The 18411-nt window shown below is 40.8% G+C and overlaps 2 protein-coding genes across 6 annotated transcripts in view; both read right to left on the bottom strand.

Annotated features, from left to right (window-relative positions):
- LOC146519281 (receptor-type tyrosine-protein phosphatase gamma-like) overlaps positions 1–18411 on the bottom strand; it is a 303364-nt gene that overhangs the window by 134895 nt on the left and 150058 nt on the right. The window lies entirely within an intron of this gene.
- LOC146519283 (G2/M phase-specific E3 ubiquitin-protein ligase-like) overlaps positions 1–18411 on the bottom strand; it is a 253031-nt gene that overhangs the window by 206600 nt on the left and 28020 nt on the right. Inside the window, exon 7 of the mRNA XM_085159107.1 lies at positions 4593–18411. This exon is cut by the window's right edge and continues 17828 nt beyond it. The gene's annotated coding sequence lies outside the window, so the exon portion shown is untranslated. The remainder of the gene's footprint in view (positions 1–4592) is intronic.

Below are 18411 nucleotides of genomic sequence, written 5' to 3'. Positions count from 1 at the left end.
ATGTTTCCTTTATAGTGGACAGAAATATTTGGAGTGGCATCTTATTGAAGAACAGCTGATTGTTCTGTAAATAGTTTGAAATGGCTGCAAATAACTTTGTTTGCAAAACTTGTGCATACGATTTTAAAATTGACAATTTATATTTGCATTTAAAGTTATGAAATATGATTCATTAAACATGTTTGTGGTTGTTACAGTAAAAATATAACTTTTTCTACTCCGATTTTATGTTTTCTGTCTGATTTTAGATCAATTGTGTTAATACAGTCAAAATGAAAACATAACTGTAAATTCAGACACGTGAGGCTGTGCTGAAAAGAATGATACCAAACAAGGCAAATAAACAGTTTTTAAAGGTAAAATGTGGAGGAAACATCAAAAGTATTTAAATGGACAATTATACTCTGGACCCCAGAGGGTTAAACTTTTTTTTTAAGTAACACAATAGTGACTTTTCAAGTAATTAATTACTTTTAGAATCTTGTAACTCAATTACTAATTCAGTTACTTTTTGAAGAAGTAACTAGTAACTATAATTAATTACTTTTTCAAAGTTACTTGCCCAACACTGGTCATTTTTGGCGAAGGGGATCACCTTTGAAATGATAAAACATGATTATGATCCTGTCTTGATTCTGAAGCCCAAATTTAAACACCTATGAGTCTTTGCTGTCCTCTATGTGTGGTCGGTCTCTGGCCATTTGCCTCAAGTGTGCATACTCCAGTCTCCAACTCCTCTGGCATGCTATGCAGTTCTTTTTGGATTGCATGGTCAGACAAGCTATATAAGGAGATACTTTTCAGGCTAGGTTTTTTCTTAGAAGGAGTGGCCACCCTGTCAGCTATTTGTCACAGGCCCACAGAGAAGTGATTTCACACCACGTCCCATGTCCGACTGACCCCGTCAGTCAGCATGCCGCTAACCATTAATCCCACTTTAATGTCCAACTGAGCGTGAAGGAATTTGGAAAACAAAATTCTCCTTCAGAGGATGATGGCAGCCTTCGACCTCCGCCACTGACACACACACACACACACACACACACACACAGAAGAGAAAGACAAGTAACAGAAAAAGTCACACTTAGTGTCTTTTCTCTCCATTTTTCTTTCCCTCTCCTCCTGTTGGCCCTCCTTTTCCTCTTTCCTATCTCCCCGTCCTGTCTGTTTCAATTGTAATAACTTAAAAGTAAAAATACATAAATACATAATGAAGATCGAACAAACTATGACAATCAAGTGGACTAGTTGGCAAAAGCCGTGATGATCCACTTGTGAAAGTAAATCTGTTGGGCATTCTTCTTGGCCGTCAGAGACAGGACAGGTAAAAAAAGGCGCACTTCCACTAAGATGTTGTTTCCACCCCTTCACCTCCCACCATTACCATCTTTCCACATGAGTTGTGAAGAGGACAACCACAGAGCCAGACATGAACAAATCTTCTCCATGGTTTTCCTCTTGTCCTCCTGTCAGCCACAACTTAGTGCAGGTCATTTTCTTCTTTCTTTGTGTCCCCCCAGAAACACTCTCTACCACTTCATCCAAGTCACTCAGAAATCTTTGTCCTCTCACTGATATCCACCCTGTGGGGCATACGCACTGACAACATTCAGCCATCGCCAGTCATAGTGCCGACATCCGAACTTTTCCAGACTCTCATCCATCTGCTCCCTCCTCTTACTATGATGGTCCACAGAGATGCCTTCCTAACCTCATCTGTCAGCCGGTCCATCACCACTGCAATAAAAGGGGACTCAGAGCTGATCCCTCATATAATCCCACACCCACCTTAAACCCAGCTTTCACTCCTACCACACACCTCATTACTGTCCCACTGTGCTCATACATGTTCTACCCCAACCTCACACACTTCTCTGCTACTCTTGACTTGCTCATGCAGTACCACAGTTCCTGTCTTGGCATGCTTTCTATAGATCCACAAAGACACACTAAAGTTCCTTTGGACCTTGTATTTGCTTCACCATCAGTGCTCTCAAATCAAACATCTGTAGTGCTCTTTCTCAGGCAAACTATTTCTTCAGCCATACAGAAGCCATCAGTGGAATGTCTTAAAGACATAAAGACCTGGATGTCCGCTAACTTTCTGCTTCTTAATTCAGATCAAACTGAGGTTATTGTACTCGGCCCTGAAAATCTTAGAAATATGGTATCGAACCAGATTCTTACTCTGGATGGCATTACCTTGGCCTCCAGTAACGCTGTGAGGAACCTTGGAGTCATTTTTGACCAGGATATGTCCTTCAACACACATATTAAACAAATATGTAAGACTGCGTTCTTCCATTTGCGCAACATCTCTAAAATTAGAAATATCCTGTCTCAGAGTGACGCTGAAAAACTAGTTCATGCATTTATTACTTCCAGGCTGGACTACTGCAATTCATTATTATCAGGATGTCCAAAAAACTCCCTGAAAAGCCTTCAGTTAATCCAAAATGCTGCAGCAAGAGTCCTGACAGGGACTAGAAAGAGAGAGCATATTTCTCCTGTTTTGGCTTCCTGTTAAATCCAGAATTGAATTCAAAATCCTGCTGCTCACATACAAGGTCTTAAATAATCAGGCCCCATCTTATCTTAATGACCTTGTAGTACCATATCACCCTATTAGAGCACTTCGCTCTCGCTCTGCAGGCCTACTTGTTGTTCCTAGAGTATTTAAAAGTAGAATGGGAGGGAGAGCCTTCAGTTTTCAGGCCCCTCTTCTGTGGAACCAGCTTCCAGTTTGGATTCAGGAGACAGACACTATCTCTACTTTCAAGATTAGGCTTCAAACTTTCCTTTTTGCTAAAGCATATAGTTAGGGCTGGACCAGGTGACCCTGAATCCTCCCTTCGTTATGCTGCAATAGACGTAGGCTGCCGGGGATTCCCATGATGAGTTTTTCCTTTCCAGTCACCTTTCTCACTCACTATGTGTTAACAGACCTCTCTGTATTGAATCGTATCTGTTATTAACCTCTGTCTCTCTTCCACAGCATGTCTTTATCCTGTCTTCCTTCTCTCACCCCAACCAATCACAGCAGATGGCCCCGCCCCTCCCTGAGCCTGGTTCTGCCGGAGGTTTCTTCCTGTTAAAAGGGAGTTTTTCCTTCCCACTGTCACCAAAGTGCCTGCTCATAGGGGGTCATATGATTGTTGGGTTTTCCTCTGTATCTATGAAGCGCCTTGAGGCGACTTTTGTTGTGATTTGGCGCTATATAAATAAAATTGAATTGGCTTCACTATCAGTGCTCTCAAATCAAACATCTGTAGTGCTCTTTCTCAGGCATACTATTTCTTCAGCCATATGGTAAATGGTAAATGGACTGGTTCTTATATAGCGCTTTTCTACTCTTCTGAGCACTCAAAGCGCTTTACACAACTTGTGCATTCACCCATTCACACCCATTCGCACAAGCACATTTCTCTAGGTGCTTTCTAGATAACATTCACACACATTCATACTCCGATGGATGCATCGGAGAGCAATTTGGGGTTAGTATCTTGCCCAAGGATATTTGGCATGCAGACTAGGGGAAGCCAGGAATCGAACCACCAACCTTCTGATCAGTAGATGACCTGCTCTACCACCTGAGCTACAGCCACCCCTTCTGGACATGGGACGTGGTGTGAAATCACTTCTCTGTGGGCCTGTGACAAATAGCTGACAGGGTGGCCACTCCTTCTAAGAAAAAACCTAGCCTGAAAAGTATCTCCTGTCTTCTGTCCATACAGAAGCCATCAGTGACTGTCACCTCTCTTCTTAACCTAGCTTCAACAACTCTTTGCCATATCTTCATAGTATGGCTTTATCCCCTTTGTACAGGGTGGAGCATTTATATGGATACACGGTAATAACATGGGAATGGTTGGTGATATTAAAGTCCTGTTTGTGGCACATCAGTATATGTGAGGGGGCAAACTCCTCAAGATGTGTGGTGACCATGGTGGCCATTTAGAAGTCGGCCATCTTGGATACAACTTTTGTTTTTTTCAATAGGAAGAAATCCAAGATCAGAGGATCCTTTAACATACTGGGGGAATAGGAAGACATCTTATCAGAACCTTTTCCACCTGGCTTTACAGCTTTTGTGTACCCCAGCTTCATCTGTGCCTGTGAGTTTTCCAAAGCTGGTGTCAAAAAAAAAAAGATGCAATAGACTGAATGCAAAAACAATGGATGAAATTATTTTTCTGGATAGAAATTTATAATAAACTCTGAGTCAATTACATTTAAATGGGTAATATTATATTCACAATGTTTTCATTTTAATTTTCACTTAATGTCATTCACAATATATTTTAAAGATGGTAAATGGACTGGTTCTTATATAGCGCTTTTGTACTCATCTGAGCACTCAAAGCGCTTTACACAACTTGTGCATTCACCCATTCACACAAGCACATTTTTCTAAGTGCTTCATCACACACACTCATACTCTGATGGATGCATCGGAGAGCAATTTGGGGTTAGTATCTTGCCCAAGGATATTTGGCATACAGACTAGGGGAAGCCAGGAATCGAACCACCAACCTTCCGATCAGTAGATGACCTGCTCCACCACCCGAGCTACAGCCACCCCAGATGTCTACAATATTTGAAACGTAAAAGATATAAAATGATTCCATGGAAACTACAACACCTTACAGTGTATACACGTATGACTAGGTCATTGAATCAGTGTTGGTTGTGAGTCTCAAGTAAGTTGCCTGCAATGATATTTAATGTCCAGCAGGTGTCAGTATGGAGCAAAACAGCAACACTGTGTCGACACAGTTTGGGGAATGTGCTGAAACGCTTTACAAGACCTCATCCACCCATCACTAACAAAGGGTGAAATATATACAGAAAGGAGGGTGACTGCACAAAGACACGAACCTAAATTGGGAAAAACTACTGAACCTGGAACACGGCATGGAACAGAGAGAGCCACGGAGAGATACCAACTAACGCAGAGAAACACAGATGACGCGACGAGGAGCACAGGCAGACACACACTATAAAAACACACACCAGGCAATCAGGAAATGGCACACAGCTGGAACTAATGGGCATAACGAGACACAGACCTACAAAGTAAAACAGGAAACACACAGACTGTTTTACAACACAAAACTCGAGGACCTGAACAGAGCACAGAGCACAGACACAGGTAGGGCTGATACAACACTCAAGCACTAAACACAAGAACCAAATCCTAAGAACTAATACAAAATCAGAATAAACACAAAACACCAGGTGAAAGCAAAAGGAAACACAAAACGCTGCGACCCAGGATCATGACAGGGACGTTTTAGGAGTGACGGCGGTGTTTTGAGATATGAGAGATTAACGTTAGTCAGTTAGTGTGTTGTCTTGTGTAGTGTAGTCAATAGTGTTGTTGTGTGTGTCAGAACAATGAGGCGACTGCTGAATGTTACAGGTGTTACAGCAGTGATACATCTGCTGCTGTCAGGCCTGCTGCTGTCTACATCACACTTGCTTGCATGCCAAGGTGGTTAGTGAGTAAAAACAAATCCGTTAAGAGGGCTCACTTACTTGCTAATGGTAGCTTTATTTCTTCAAACGTTCAGATCATAACTAATCTAAGAGCAGTAAGAGCAAATCCTGTGGCTGCTAGTTTAGCACTAGACACCCATTAACCCTTTAAGACCTACCATAGAACCAAGTCTGCCAGAGCTTATATTATATTTTTACATGCTGTGGAGCCATTTGTGGGAGCATTTCAAGTTGCTATACATCAATACAACCATTACAGCCTAGATTTTAATAATATGTATGAACTAAGTGCATAGTGATTACATAAATTGCAAAAAAGTGCAATAAACTACAAAAAAATTTAAAATCGTTTTTGTTTTTTAACATATATTTCTAGTTAGAGAAATTTAAGAGGCTTATCCCTCAAAACTGTAAATACAAAAAAGTTGCACAAAATAGTTTCCCACCACAGGAAATTTATTTTGAGTGTCTTCATAGTTTTATTTTTGAAATACACCAATTTTTATACACTGCAGGAAAAATGAAAATAAATATTATAATGCAAATTTGCAAAAAAGCAGCATATGCATCAAAATAAACTATTTCCAGCAGTGCAATATGAGTCCTAAGCATCCCAGAAACGACACAGAAAGTCATAAAGTCAAAGATAACTTTTAAAAACACCAGTATAGGCTCATGAGGCCCTGATGGTAAAAAACTACATTTCCACGAAAATGACGTCACTTCCGGTTTCGGGCAGGTCATGGCGGACATGCGATAGTTCGCGCTGACGTCTAATCCAACGTAGGAAGTGTTATGAACAGCTGATCGGATCGGCAAAGCGTGTTTCTGGAATATTATGTTTTTGTTGCTGCAAGCGCTTTTTATGCAGTTTTTGCAAAACTATATGTGGAAGGAAACTGTGACCGAGGACAAGCTGATGGCATAAGATGTAAGTACAACTCCTCAGGTTTCATATGCAAAAAAAATTATTGCGCTAGCTTATGTGGTTGCAGAGCTACCAGGATTTAAAAATAGTTACACAAAACAGAGCGTGCTGCTCTGATCGGCTTTAAAGGGTTAAAGACCAGAAGTTTCTCCACAAATGTTGTCCTTAGCACTTGACAAGCTCAAGTCTTTGTTAATGGACACATCCATTAAAACAAACAGACAAACAAACAAATAGAGATGGACCGATCCGATATTACGTATCGGTATCGGTCCGATACTGACCCAAATTACTGGATCGGATATCGGCGAGAAATAAAAAATGTAATCCGATCCATTAAATATCAAAAAAGCACCTGACAAAACTTGCTACACGGCGTAACTCGTCTCATAACCGTAGCACGTCGCAGCAGTGTGCATCACGTGATAGAGCGGCTGTGTGTATTTGTAGCCTTGCTAGCAAACCAGCATTTCATCTCCGAGGAAGTTTTCCCAGAGAGAAGTAAAGCAAGTGTGTAAGTTCATCTCTGAATGTTTGTAAAGCTTATGGAGCGACTGCCTCTCTCTCTCTCTCTCTCCTGCTGCTACTTCAATCGTGAAACAGCTTAATGATCAGCTGATCGGCTTTTCTGTCGCGAGTCCGTCTCTCTTCTTTGTTTTTGGCCCACTTTGCACCAGAAAGAGGAAACCAGCGGCTGAACAACAGCAGCACGTTTAAGCTTGATCAGCTGTTGTTAGAATTTATTTAATATTATTTCTACACCAGGATCTTTTTCTACGTAGCTGACGGCTGGTAACTGTGCAGGGGCGGATCTAGCAAAGTTTAGCCAGGGGGGCCGATAGGGCATGAACAGGGAAAAGGGGGCACAAAGACATACTTTTCTTTCTTATTCTCATTTAAAATGTCTAGTTTTTAATAATTAATTATCCAAATCTTACACCCAAAGTTTTAATCTGATGTAAAATATATAGAAGTCCATTACTGTATATAGTAACTGTTAAGTCTAATATACCCTAGTAAGCTATAATACTTTTTCCTTTGGGAACCATCTGTGCAGTCTGCAGTTCTGTAGAAGAAAGCTGTTGAATCTATTTAATTATTCTTGAAAATTAATTTATTTCTGTGCATTTTCCCCCTGCATCAAATTAAATTTGATTACATCGAGTAAGCATCATGAGGTGGAGGGTGGTTCCCTATTTTTTTTTTTTGCTGGGAGTTTGCAACCCTATTAGTTAGGTTGCTTAAAATTTCTGCTAAGTACTCTTTAAAATACCAGAATAGGGAGGATGGAGCAGGTTTAAGGTTATTAGATTGATCAGTGTTGCTGAACTATGAAATATTTTGGGCACAGTGTATTTTTTACATACAGGTATAACAGAATAGCTTTAGTGTTGTTATTTATTTAAACTTGAGTATGAACTTATACAAAATGCAGCAAGATATTAAAAAAACGTTTTATTGATTAAAAAACACACTATATCGGATTCATATCGGTATCGGCAGATATCCAAATTTATGATATCGGTATCGGACATAAAAAAGGGGTATCGTGCCATCTCTAGTTACAAATTCCAATGAGTTCTGAGTTAAGCGCAGTGAAGTCGGATTTCAGATATAATAGCAAGTTTGAACTGAAAACTACATTAAACTCCAATCTCACTTTATTTCTGCTTAGTGACTTGGTGTTCAACACTATTTAGCTGCTAGTGCACTGTGTGACATGATAAAGTCCAGCTTTTCAGATGAAGAGTGAATGAAAAGTGTTTTTGTCATGGTTTCTGTGTCTCCACATCTCACTCAGGGTCATGTTTCTTACTGTTTCTCTCTCCATCTAGCTCCTCTCCGCCTGGGTGGAAATCACTGCAGGAAGGGCTGGGTTTAAAAATCGATTTCCCCCATTTAAATCAATTTCGATTTAAATAATGCGATATCGATTCATTAAATCCTGAATCAACTTTTAAATATAAATGTATTTTGCCAGAAATGCCAGATTCTGTCACGGGGTGCCGAGGCAGGCCGTGTGTGGATAGTAACGGACCCAAGATGCAGACTTGCAGGGAGAATGATGCGGCGAGAATACACAGGAAAACGGAGGGGAAATGACACAGACGAACCAGCAACGACTAAGACAGAAGACACGACTTAGAAACACAGGGAGATTACACACAGGTGGGAGTGATTGACATGACGAGACTAGGGAGGCGAACTGAAAACACTCACATAAGACGCAGACCTTCAAAATAAAACAGGACACACACACACAAAGACACAGACTAGGAAACGCGGACTTAACACAGGAATAGATGGGCAGAACAGAATAACACAGGAGGAACAACAGAACCAAAATCACACTAATAGAAAACACAAAACGCTGGGTCAAAAGGACCCAGGATCATGACAGAATCTCAGGTTAAAGCTCACAAAACTGTTTCAACAACCTCCAAACAACTAAAACAGTAAATGATTAAAGAGCAAGTAAATGGATTCCTCAAAAACATGTAAACACAAAGCGTGTATCCCCCTGTCCCGCCAGGTGCTGAAAGCCCACATCTCACAGATTCTGAAGCTGCAGGTTTCTTCACTCTCTGACCAAAGTTCACTGAACCAGCAGCAAAAGAAGATCAAGACTACACTTCACATTTGATAAACACTGTCGTTCCCTCTTTGGCAATTTTGTTTCCATCACAATAAAACTCAGTGTACTTCAAGACCAGTTTACCATACAAATGTCTATATTTGGCATCGCTTGCTTTTTACGCACCAGTCTACCGCTGTGTACAATATGACCTCGGACAAGAAAGCCTCATTTCTGCTGTTCAACACTGAATAAATTTAAACTTTTACAAATTATGACAAACTGCAAAACTCTAAACTGTGTCTTTAATCAAACCTCTGTAACTTTGCTCTGCTTCACTTCAGCAGCATCAGGTAATGTTCATGTGCTGATTCATGGTTTTCTTCAGATTTTGTTCTACTGCAGGAAGTTTTCAGAGTTTATTTAGATTATGCTTCCAAATATCTGTCCCAGTAAGTACCTGGCATGGCTGCCAGGGTTTGCTTCTATATTCCTACAATCATACAGAGTATGACTTTATGACTGACAAACTTAAAGCACCTGGGAGTTATGGAGCACTGAGATCGGCCAATAAAACGAACGTATCTACCACCCCCCACACAGATCCACTGGTTACTATGGCTGTACGAATATATATGTGTGAACATTTGTCCGCAAGTAAGGTGGCAAATTGTAATTTGGTGAATGAGAGCAGGGAGTCAAGCCCTTCGAATGCGAGTAAGCTGCATGTACTAATTTGTGATTTCCCATGAACAGGTCTCCAGGGTAAAGGCAGCAATCATTAACAAGTCTGGAGTACATTATTCCTAAATGCACATTCCTCAGTCACCCTGCTGCACATGGAGAAATACAAGACTAAGCTGATTTATATTGGCTGTAACACCGTGAGTAAAGTAACAAGACAACAGCTCCTGCTGGTGAGAAGAAGAGCACTGTCTCTGCATTAAAAGCTGAGAAAGACCAGAATATGAAACAAGAAGAGTAATGATTTTTTTTTTTTACCATTGATCCTTAATAATAACACCCATGGTGATGAATTACTCTAACCAGTTAAATGGATTAAGCATAATCCCTGCACAATCAAGCACTAGTTGTCACGAGTGCAGGGTTCAATCACAGTGAGCTGATTTCCTCACAGTGAGATCGTGAGCTTCAGATTGAGAACATCTCACAAAGCATTTAGTAAATATTTGGTGACAGTCTTGCATGAATAGCTGGGATGTTGTCTGACATGCTGCCATATAGAAATTGCCAATTTTTCCAGATGGAGTTTCTAATTCAGCATGTTCAGCTGTGGTGGGATGTACTAGAGAGATACTTACAGTTGATAGGGGGTTTGGGCTGTCACTTACACTGAGCATTTGGCACGGCAGAGATGGCTCTGTCCTGTCGTAGTAATCACACATTGTGTGGATTGGTGGAAAGGTTTAACATCCATCCATCCTTTACTGCTTATTTGTTGTAAATTTTGTGCCTCAGAAGAATGTGAACATGATGTCAACAGTTTCTGTGAAGCCTAAAAGTGTGGCTTTGAAAAAGAACACCTGTGTGTTTGATTACATGGAAGGGTCCATTGGAGACAGACAGCCATAGATACAAATATACAATAAAACGAAATGTGAAATATCCTCGATTTAAGCTCAAAATAACAGTTTTATCAATGCAATAAAGTTTTGGTTTGGGAGTCCGTACGGAGGCCCAAACATAAACAAAAAAGTTAAACTCGTGCCTTGGAGACTAAACTTTCCTGAGCAGCAGCAATTGAGCATGTCAAACTTATTACTGTGTAGACAATCTGCCTGCCTTTGTCTCAGGATGCCTTCTCTCTGCAGACTGAATGAATATCTAGCAGATGGCAGATCCTCCTTGGAGAGAAAATGACTTATGTGATGGCTAACCTGAGCTGGATAAAGAAGTAAACACAATAGGATCCACCAGCTGGTTAGTGCACCAGAGACTCCGAAAACAAGTTTGTGTGCTAGCAGAAATTTCTAATTGATTTGTATTCCCCTGACACACCAGCTGCTGATACCAGTTCAGTGAAAGCAAGTCTCAGCCTTCGTCTGAGGTAGACTGCTGATTTTGAAGAGCAACAGAATGGTTATTGTAATGTCACAACTTAGAATTACCAACCAGTGTTAGTTGAGGCCAAGGTGATGACCTAACACTGTAGAGCAGGGGTGTCGAACTCCAGGCCTCGAGGGCCGGTGTCCTTCGATAACACCCAGGGTCAGCACACCTGAATCACATGATTAGTTCATTACCAGGCTTCTGGAGAACTTCAAGACATGCTGAGGAGGTCATTTAGCCATTTAAATCAGCTGTGTTGGATCAAGGGCACATCTAAAACCTGCAGGACACCGACCCTCGAGGCCTGGAGTTCAACACCTGTGCTGTAGAGTCGTTAGACTCCAGGTTTCTACGATTTTTAGAGCTGAGTACAATAAGCTCAGTTTAATCTGAATTTAAAAGGCAGGAAATAACTGGTCATCCAGGTCTTTATGTCTAAAGACCTCCCTGCAGATTAACTGTGTCTCATCTGGCTTCATGGACAGATAAAGCTGAGTAACTCTGCATTATATTTAAGATTCACACTTTGGTCAATAGTAGGACTTCTTTGAGCAGTTTTATGAGACACATTGATGATTTAGGGGAAGTGATTATTGAAATTTACTCAGAAAGATCAATTAGAGAGACTAAATAAATATTAAGAGTATTGAAAGTAGCTGTATGTAATGATTGATCCATTAGATGTTTATGAATACTGTCCCCTGTAAAAGTTAACATTTTGTTTGTGAAGAAATTCATGAAGTTATTACTAGTTAAGGTTAATCGAATGCTGGCTCAGCAAAGCTTTGAACATAAATCATTTTTTCGCTCTCAGGAAGAAGAAGATACCATGTGGAAAGGTGAGACTCACTGCAGGCAGTAAAAAGTCTAAATAAAGTCTGAATAAATTCAGAAATACACACAGTTCTTTATCTCTCAGCTTTACAGTAGTGGTATAGCTACTACATTCAGGTCATTTTTTAATTTGTGAAAATGTCACATTTTGCCAAAATACAGCACCGTCATGACCGTCCTGGTCTGATTCAACTTTGTATCTGTTTCTGTGTGTGTTTGTGTGCGTGAGTTAATCACGCCTTTGTTTGCAGACGAGGAGTCCCTCTGGGATCTCCAGCCTTCAATCTCATGCACCTGGTCTTGATGAGCACACTCGTGTCTCATCTTCTGATTCTTCTGAAAGATGTTGTTACATGAACAGTTGACATTCTCTACTGGAACTTACCATCATTCTCTTTTGTGTAGGAAAACCATGTTGGGAGACAGAGGTTTGTGAGAGCAGAATGCTGATTTTTGCCTCAACATATTACTGGATTATTATTATTTGTTCTAAATAATGTTAAACTTTTATTCCAAGAGTCCAGTATTTATGTCCAGCTTCCCCATCAGAGACAGAACAATCAGACCACTAAATCGGAGCTCAGTTGGAAAGACACAAATAGATGTTTTGTCACATCTCGGGACAACAGGTGCTTCAAAAGCTCACATAGATGTCTTACTCAGGGCTGGAGTCTATGCCAGCTACCACAGGGTGAGAAGCAGGGTACACCCTGACACAAGGCTAACACTTAGAGGCAAATGACCATTCACACTCACATTTACACCTGTGGGGAATCACCAAGTAACCTAACCCCACTAAGTGCATGTCTTTGGACTGTCAGTGGAAGCAAGAGTACCTGCTGACCACTAACCGCACCACGCCACACACAACTTCAGTCGACCGGGGAGCCATCTGGCCTAGCCTACCTCCAGTTTTTAAGCAGTGCTTCACTCTCTACATTTACTAACTTAAAAAGTTATAGGTCAAAGTTGTTCTGTCTCAAAACGTTTGTTAAAAAATGGAAAAGGAATAACAAACAATGAGAGGAGGAGAGGGACAGGTGCTGCTAGGACGAGACAGACGTCTCTCACGGAGTCCTTTAGTGCTGCAGGCAACGTGTTCAAATAGCACAACTTCAAGTTTTTTATTCCTATATGATAATTCTGCATTATTAAGCAATAAGAACAAGTAGTCTGATGTCCTGTAATCATTATGAAGCTCTATTATTACAATTACATAATATAATTGTTACGTTCCCCTGAGGGGTCTAGGCGGTGAGGGGGAAGTAACAAAAAGTGTCCGGGTCAGGAAAAGAAGTCAAGGAGGCAAAAGGGTTAAATTAAATAGTTTTATTAAAGTAGCTCAACTAAAACAGACGGACAAGCCGTCAAAACTCAAGCGTTGGTCAATAAAGTAAAAAGTAAGTAAAAAAGAAAGAGCAGCTCACTAGCTGCAAACACACTAATGGCACTCTGGCCCAGAGCTCACCTTGAAATACTTTTAATTACTGACGAGAGTCAGCTGTGTAAAAGGGAAAGGTGGCACCTCAGGCAGAAGCGATTGAAGGACACTCCCACACAGGCACCTCCAAGAGGAGGCCCTGCTAGGGCCGTAACACAATTCTATATTGTATTATGAAATACAATGAAACATTTCGTTTTTGTACAGAGTGTCAGTATCGGATCAGTATCGTCGATACCACCCTGAATTTTACTTGGTATCAGATCAGAAAGGAAATCAGTGGTATCACACATGACTACTGCTTACATATGACAACGTTTCCACATTAAAGGTATTAAACCCGATTCTTTGATCCCCATGAAAGAACAGAGAAAACCTAAAAACCTAAAAAAAAATTCTTTATGCAATCATCTTCTGGAAGAGAGAGCCCTGCAGCACAAAGCCCAAGAATCTCTGACATTAGAAGCCAAAATGTGTCTCATATAGGCGTTATTTTGGTCCTTTACACGTCACACATAGTTTTGATAAAAACAACTCCTTCTGTGTTACTAGTTCCGCTTTTTCTGTCTGGTTTCCTGTTCTTAATATTGCCCCTGCAGCTCTACACTAAATTTCCTGTTTTTCAGTCTGGCTGAGCACTTTGTTTGTGAGTCAAAGTTGGCCTTGCTTTACAGGCCTTTATTATTAAAAGACATAAAACAATATAATCAGAAAATAAGAATATATATTTATTCCGTAACAAAGGGGAGACTGAATTCTCAGGATCCTAGCTGTACATAAGACTCACTGAAGATCATTTTGAAACTTAAGTACGGCAGTCAAGCACAGGATTTGTTTACTAGCAATTTATTTGTCTTTACATATTTTCTTTGTCTCTTTATTCGTAGTACTAGTCTAGTAAATGTTTCAGTGTATTCAGGAATTCTTGGGAATGGAACAAAATAAAGAACAAACCTGATGCAGTCTTGTGCAACTACCAACTGCCTTCCTAATGATTTACTCCTCAGAGAAAATCAAGAGTAAGACGAACATTTAACCAGAGGATGTATGCCTCAGTCTTGATGGGACCAATGAAACCAGCAGATCATGGGACTTGGTTAACCATGAATTCTGCAGAGCCCTGCTGCACTCTGGTTGTGGTGGGACGGGAAGAAGACAGATGAAATATGCAATATATGAAGTATAAATACATACCAACTGTATGTTGGACTACCATTAATATTCATGTCCAACAAAGATTTCTCAGAGTTCATGTATCAATGTGTAAGAAAAAAAGGCAGGAACAGAGCAACCTGGAGTCATTCGATTTGATCTCAAATGTAACCTACGGGGACATCAACCTCTTAAATAGCTGAAACCAAACTAATCCCAATAAGCAAAGACTGGTGTTGCCTGTAACCTGACACAGTAAATTTATTCAGCCTGTTAGCGCTGATCCCCTGGAGCCTGTTTCCAGTATATGTGCACCTTCACTGACAATAAGGTATTGACTGAAATAAATTACAGACCTATTTACTTAATGAGTTTGGTCAACATCTGTGTTAGCACCATGCTTGATCGGTCTATAATAGAACAGTAATTATGGTGAATCAGAAACCTCCAAGCTGTACATTTGAGTAGAACCTATACTCAGGTTTTCTTACTATTAGAACTAGAGACATGATTAATGAAGTAAAACTATAAACTACTTGCTCTGAGATTCATTACATATATAAAAGAAGAATCCTTTGTTAACAAAGTGAAGTTGATGAATCCATGTCCCGTTGCAGTTATTAGATGATCTACTGGATTATGGGAACTGAGACTAACAAAATACTATTTAAATCTAAACACTATTACATTCAGTCACAAAATTCAGTTTGACTTTAAAGACCATTAAAGGCCCATGACTCAGGATGTGCAGTCTCTAACAAGACTGGCTGCAAGGGTTACTGATGACTGCATGAATTTGACTGCCAGCAGTGCAATGGCAAAACATGCAGGTCTGTACCCTCGACTACAGTTTGTGGTCCTGTAACGAAGGGTCAAAGCTGTAAGAGACTAATGCTCCTGTGATTTTGATCTCAAAGTTCAAGGCAAAATTATTTCCCTGATGAAGGTGTTGGGTTCAATATTGAACCCTCCTAAGTCACTCTTATAAAAACTACTTTAATCACTTTTCTTTTTCCATAACTCACTCCCTTTGTCATATAGCTCCTTTGAGTTATTCCTCATCTTCAAGCTTTAAGTGTATTTTATTAAACATTCACACCATTTTAACACTCATACAAGTAGCAAGCTGATTTTCATTGCGTATGTTTATGTTCTTAGCCAGGTTCAATCAATGCCTATGCATTAATCTTCATGAGCTTGTCCTTGTAAGGTTAATGCATTTTCTGCTTGTGTATGTGATTTTGCATATGTTGCATTTTGCAGTGTTTCAGACTCCTTCACAATTCTCCACTTAAGCAGTCAGTTTTCTCTTTCCCCAATTTGCTAACCCAAATTTTGATTTCCCACCTGAAATAACAGCATTCCTGGTCCTCAGCCATAAGCTAGAGCTTGCTTGTGAGGTTCATGGACTCAGGCGCTGTGAACAATTCAACCAGAAACTTGCCTTAACATGTCCAGTGATGTTAACCTAGAACTTTCTTCCGACCGCTGCATGTGGAAAATTGATCCAGGTCTGCTTTGCCCCTGAATAAAGACAAATGGCCTGTATTTGTATAACGCTGTACTCAGTCCCTAAGGACCCCAAAGCACTTTACACTACATTCAGTCATTCACACACTGGTGATGGCAGCTACATTGTAGCCACAGCCACCCTGGGGTGCACTGACAGAGGCGAGGCTGCTGGACACTGGCGCCACCGGGCCCTCTGACCACCACCAGTAGGCAAACATGGGGTTAGTATCTTGCCCAAGGATATTTGGCATGCAGCCAGCCTGGGATCCACTGACCTTCTGGTTAGTAGCTGACCTGCTCTGCCACCTGAGCTACAGCCACCCAAAGACCAAAGCAATGTGTATTTAGTCAGTTCAAAGGTTGGGCAAGGTGTGGAACGTACACTAATCTCAAAAAAGGGATTGCATAGTTCTGCTACTTGTAATGCGAAGATAAGCTTAGTGCTACAGACATTATATTGAAAAGAAATTCAGTAATATGGTAATAAAACCTTTATTTTCTACAGTGATGATTTCAGAGGGGCCAACCAGTAGTGATTGCAGGGATAATGAGGCACCCAGGTACAAACATATTCCTGTTCAAATCAAAAGATACACACTATAGAAAATAAGCAGGCGTGAGCAACTCATTGTGTATTACTTAACTGTAAATTGTATATGAAGAGCCCAGTGCATTATAAACATATAGTAAAAAAATTCAATAAATGGGGACTTCTGGTTAGCAGATGGAGCAGACAGATGTGTGGGCGACTTGCTCCAGCTTAAATTCGATTGTTTTATATAATAAAAAACTGGTTACTGATGTAAAGGGAAAAAATGAAACAGCAAAAAAGGGAAACAGAAGTGCAAGAGGCAAATATTATAAACAAACCATGCCAAAATATCAAGAGAAAAGCAGCATGACTTTGAAAACCAGCAAAGTAGCACCACAAGCTAACTGCAGTCTACCTGAAATGCCAAGGCTATCCAGGACTGGCATAACATAGAGCGACCTTCTGGAATTCATAGAAGAGCTCAAGTCTAAACTCAAACAGGATAATGACCAACTCAGAAACACTACGGACTCAAGAGATCAGCAGCAAGTTGGATATGCTCACTGAGTAAGCACAGGAGCTGAAGGAGCAAGCAGGAAAGATGGAGGTTCACTTGGCACAGCAGGAATGGCCAGTAAAGGCTTCTGAAGCTCGGACAACAATCCCACAGCAGGAGAAGAAGATGCAGCAGAAACTCACAGACTTGGAGTCCAGGTCCAGGACAAATAACATAACATCCGCATTTTTGGAGTGGCTGATGTCACGGTCGCAGTGGCTGACCGTATGGAGAGTGCGTGGAGGACTCGGGCGCAGACACTGGCGAAGACATGAGTTTTGAACGAAAAGCGAGCCTTTATGTTGGCTGAAGACACGGGGTTCAAACAAGGCAGAATCTCAGTGAAGAGAACTAAACTGGGGAACTAATACTATAGTAAATCATGAAGACTCGGAAAGCTATGGCTAAGAATACAAAAGACTGGGCATGAAAACATGGAGGGTGGGAACACAGACGACGCGACACAGACTGCATGAAACACAGAGACTAAATACACATGATGATCAGGGGAGGTGGCCACACATGGGAGCACAGCTGACACACATGAACCTAAAGACAGGAGAAGTGAAACTAAATACATGACAGTGAATACAGACTTTCAAAGTAAAAGAGGGAACATGGAGACATGACATGAACTAAACACGCAGACATGACGACAGGTAGACGCACGAACCAGGGAGACTGAGTACAGGGAGATGACATAAACAGCTAAGAAACAAAGGGCTAAACAGCACCCTAGAAATTAACTAGACGAACTAAGCTAAAGCATAAATGAATACAAAAGATTCATAAAACTCAACACTGGGTCACACGACCCAGGACCACGACAGCTGAAGGCTCTGCTGTGTGCTCTGTGTGGGAGCTTTCACAGCAGGAAATACCAATGACTGAGGAGGTCAATCTAAAAGTCCAGCGCGCCCAGGCTCTCTTGCCCCTAAACCAAGACCCGAGGCTCCTCCATGCCTCCTCATTATTAAGGGTGTGTGTGTGATGTTGTCCAACAGGGATGACAGCTTAGCCACCTCTCCTGACACCACACCCTGAACCCACTACTCCTCCCCTGAACCCTGAGCCACAAACCAGACCCTGCCACATGGGGATTTTAAAAATTCAGATAACTTATAATTGTTTTACTGTCATACTATTTATCAGATACATTTATTCATTAATTTGGTGCTTTTTTATATTCTTCTATCTGAAATACCAGGAAAGTGATTAAAAAAAGATTCTCTTCTGTCCTTGATGATTGCTGCACCCAATCGTGGAGGCATATAGGAAAAAACTTCTTGTAAACTACATGAGTGATTGGATA

Source organism: Neolamprologus multifasciatus, chromosome 5 (genome assembly GCF_963576455.1).
Source record: "Neolamprologus multifasciatus chromosome 5, fNeoMul1.2, whole genome shotgun sequence".
In the NCBI taxonomy this organism is placed as follows: Eukaryota; Metazoa; Chordata; class Actinopteri; order Cichliformes; family Cichlidae; genus Neolamprologus; species Neolamprologus multifasciatus.
Note: the sequence above shows the minus strand (reverse complement) of the source record. Positions and strands in the feature narration are given on the sequence as shown.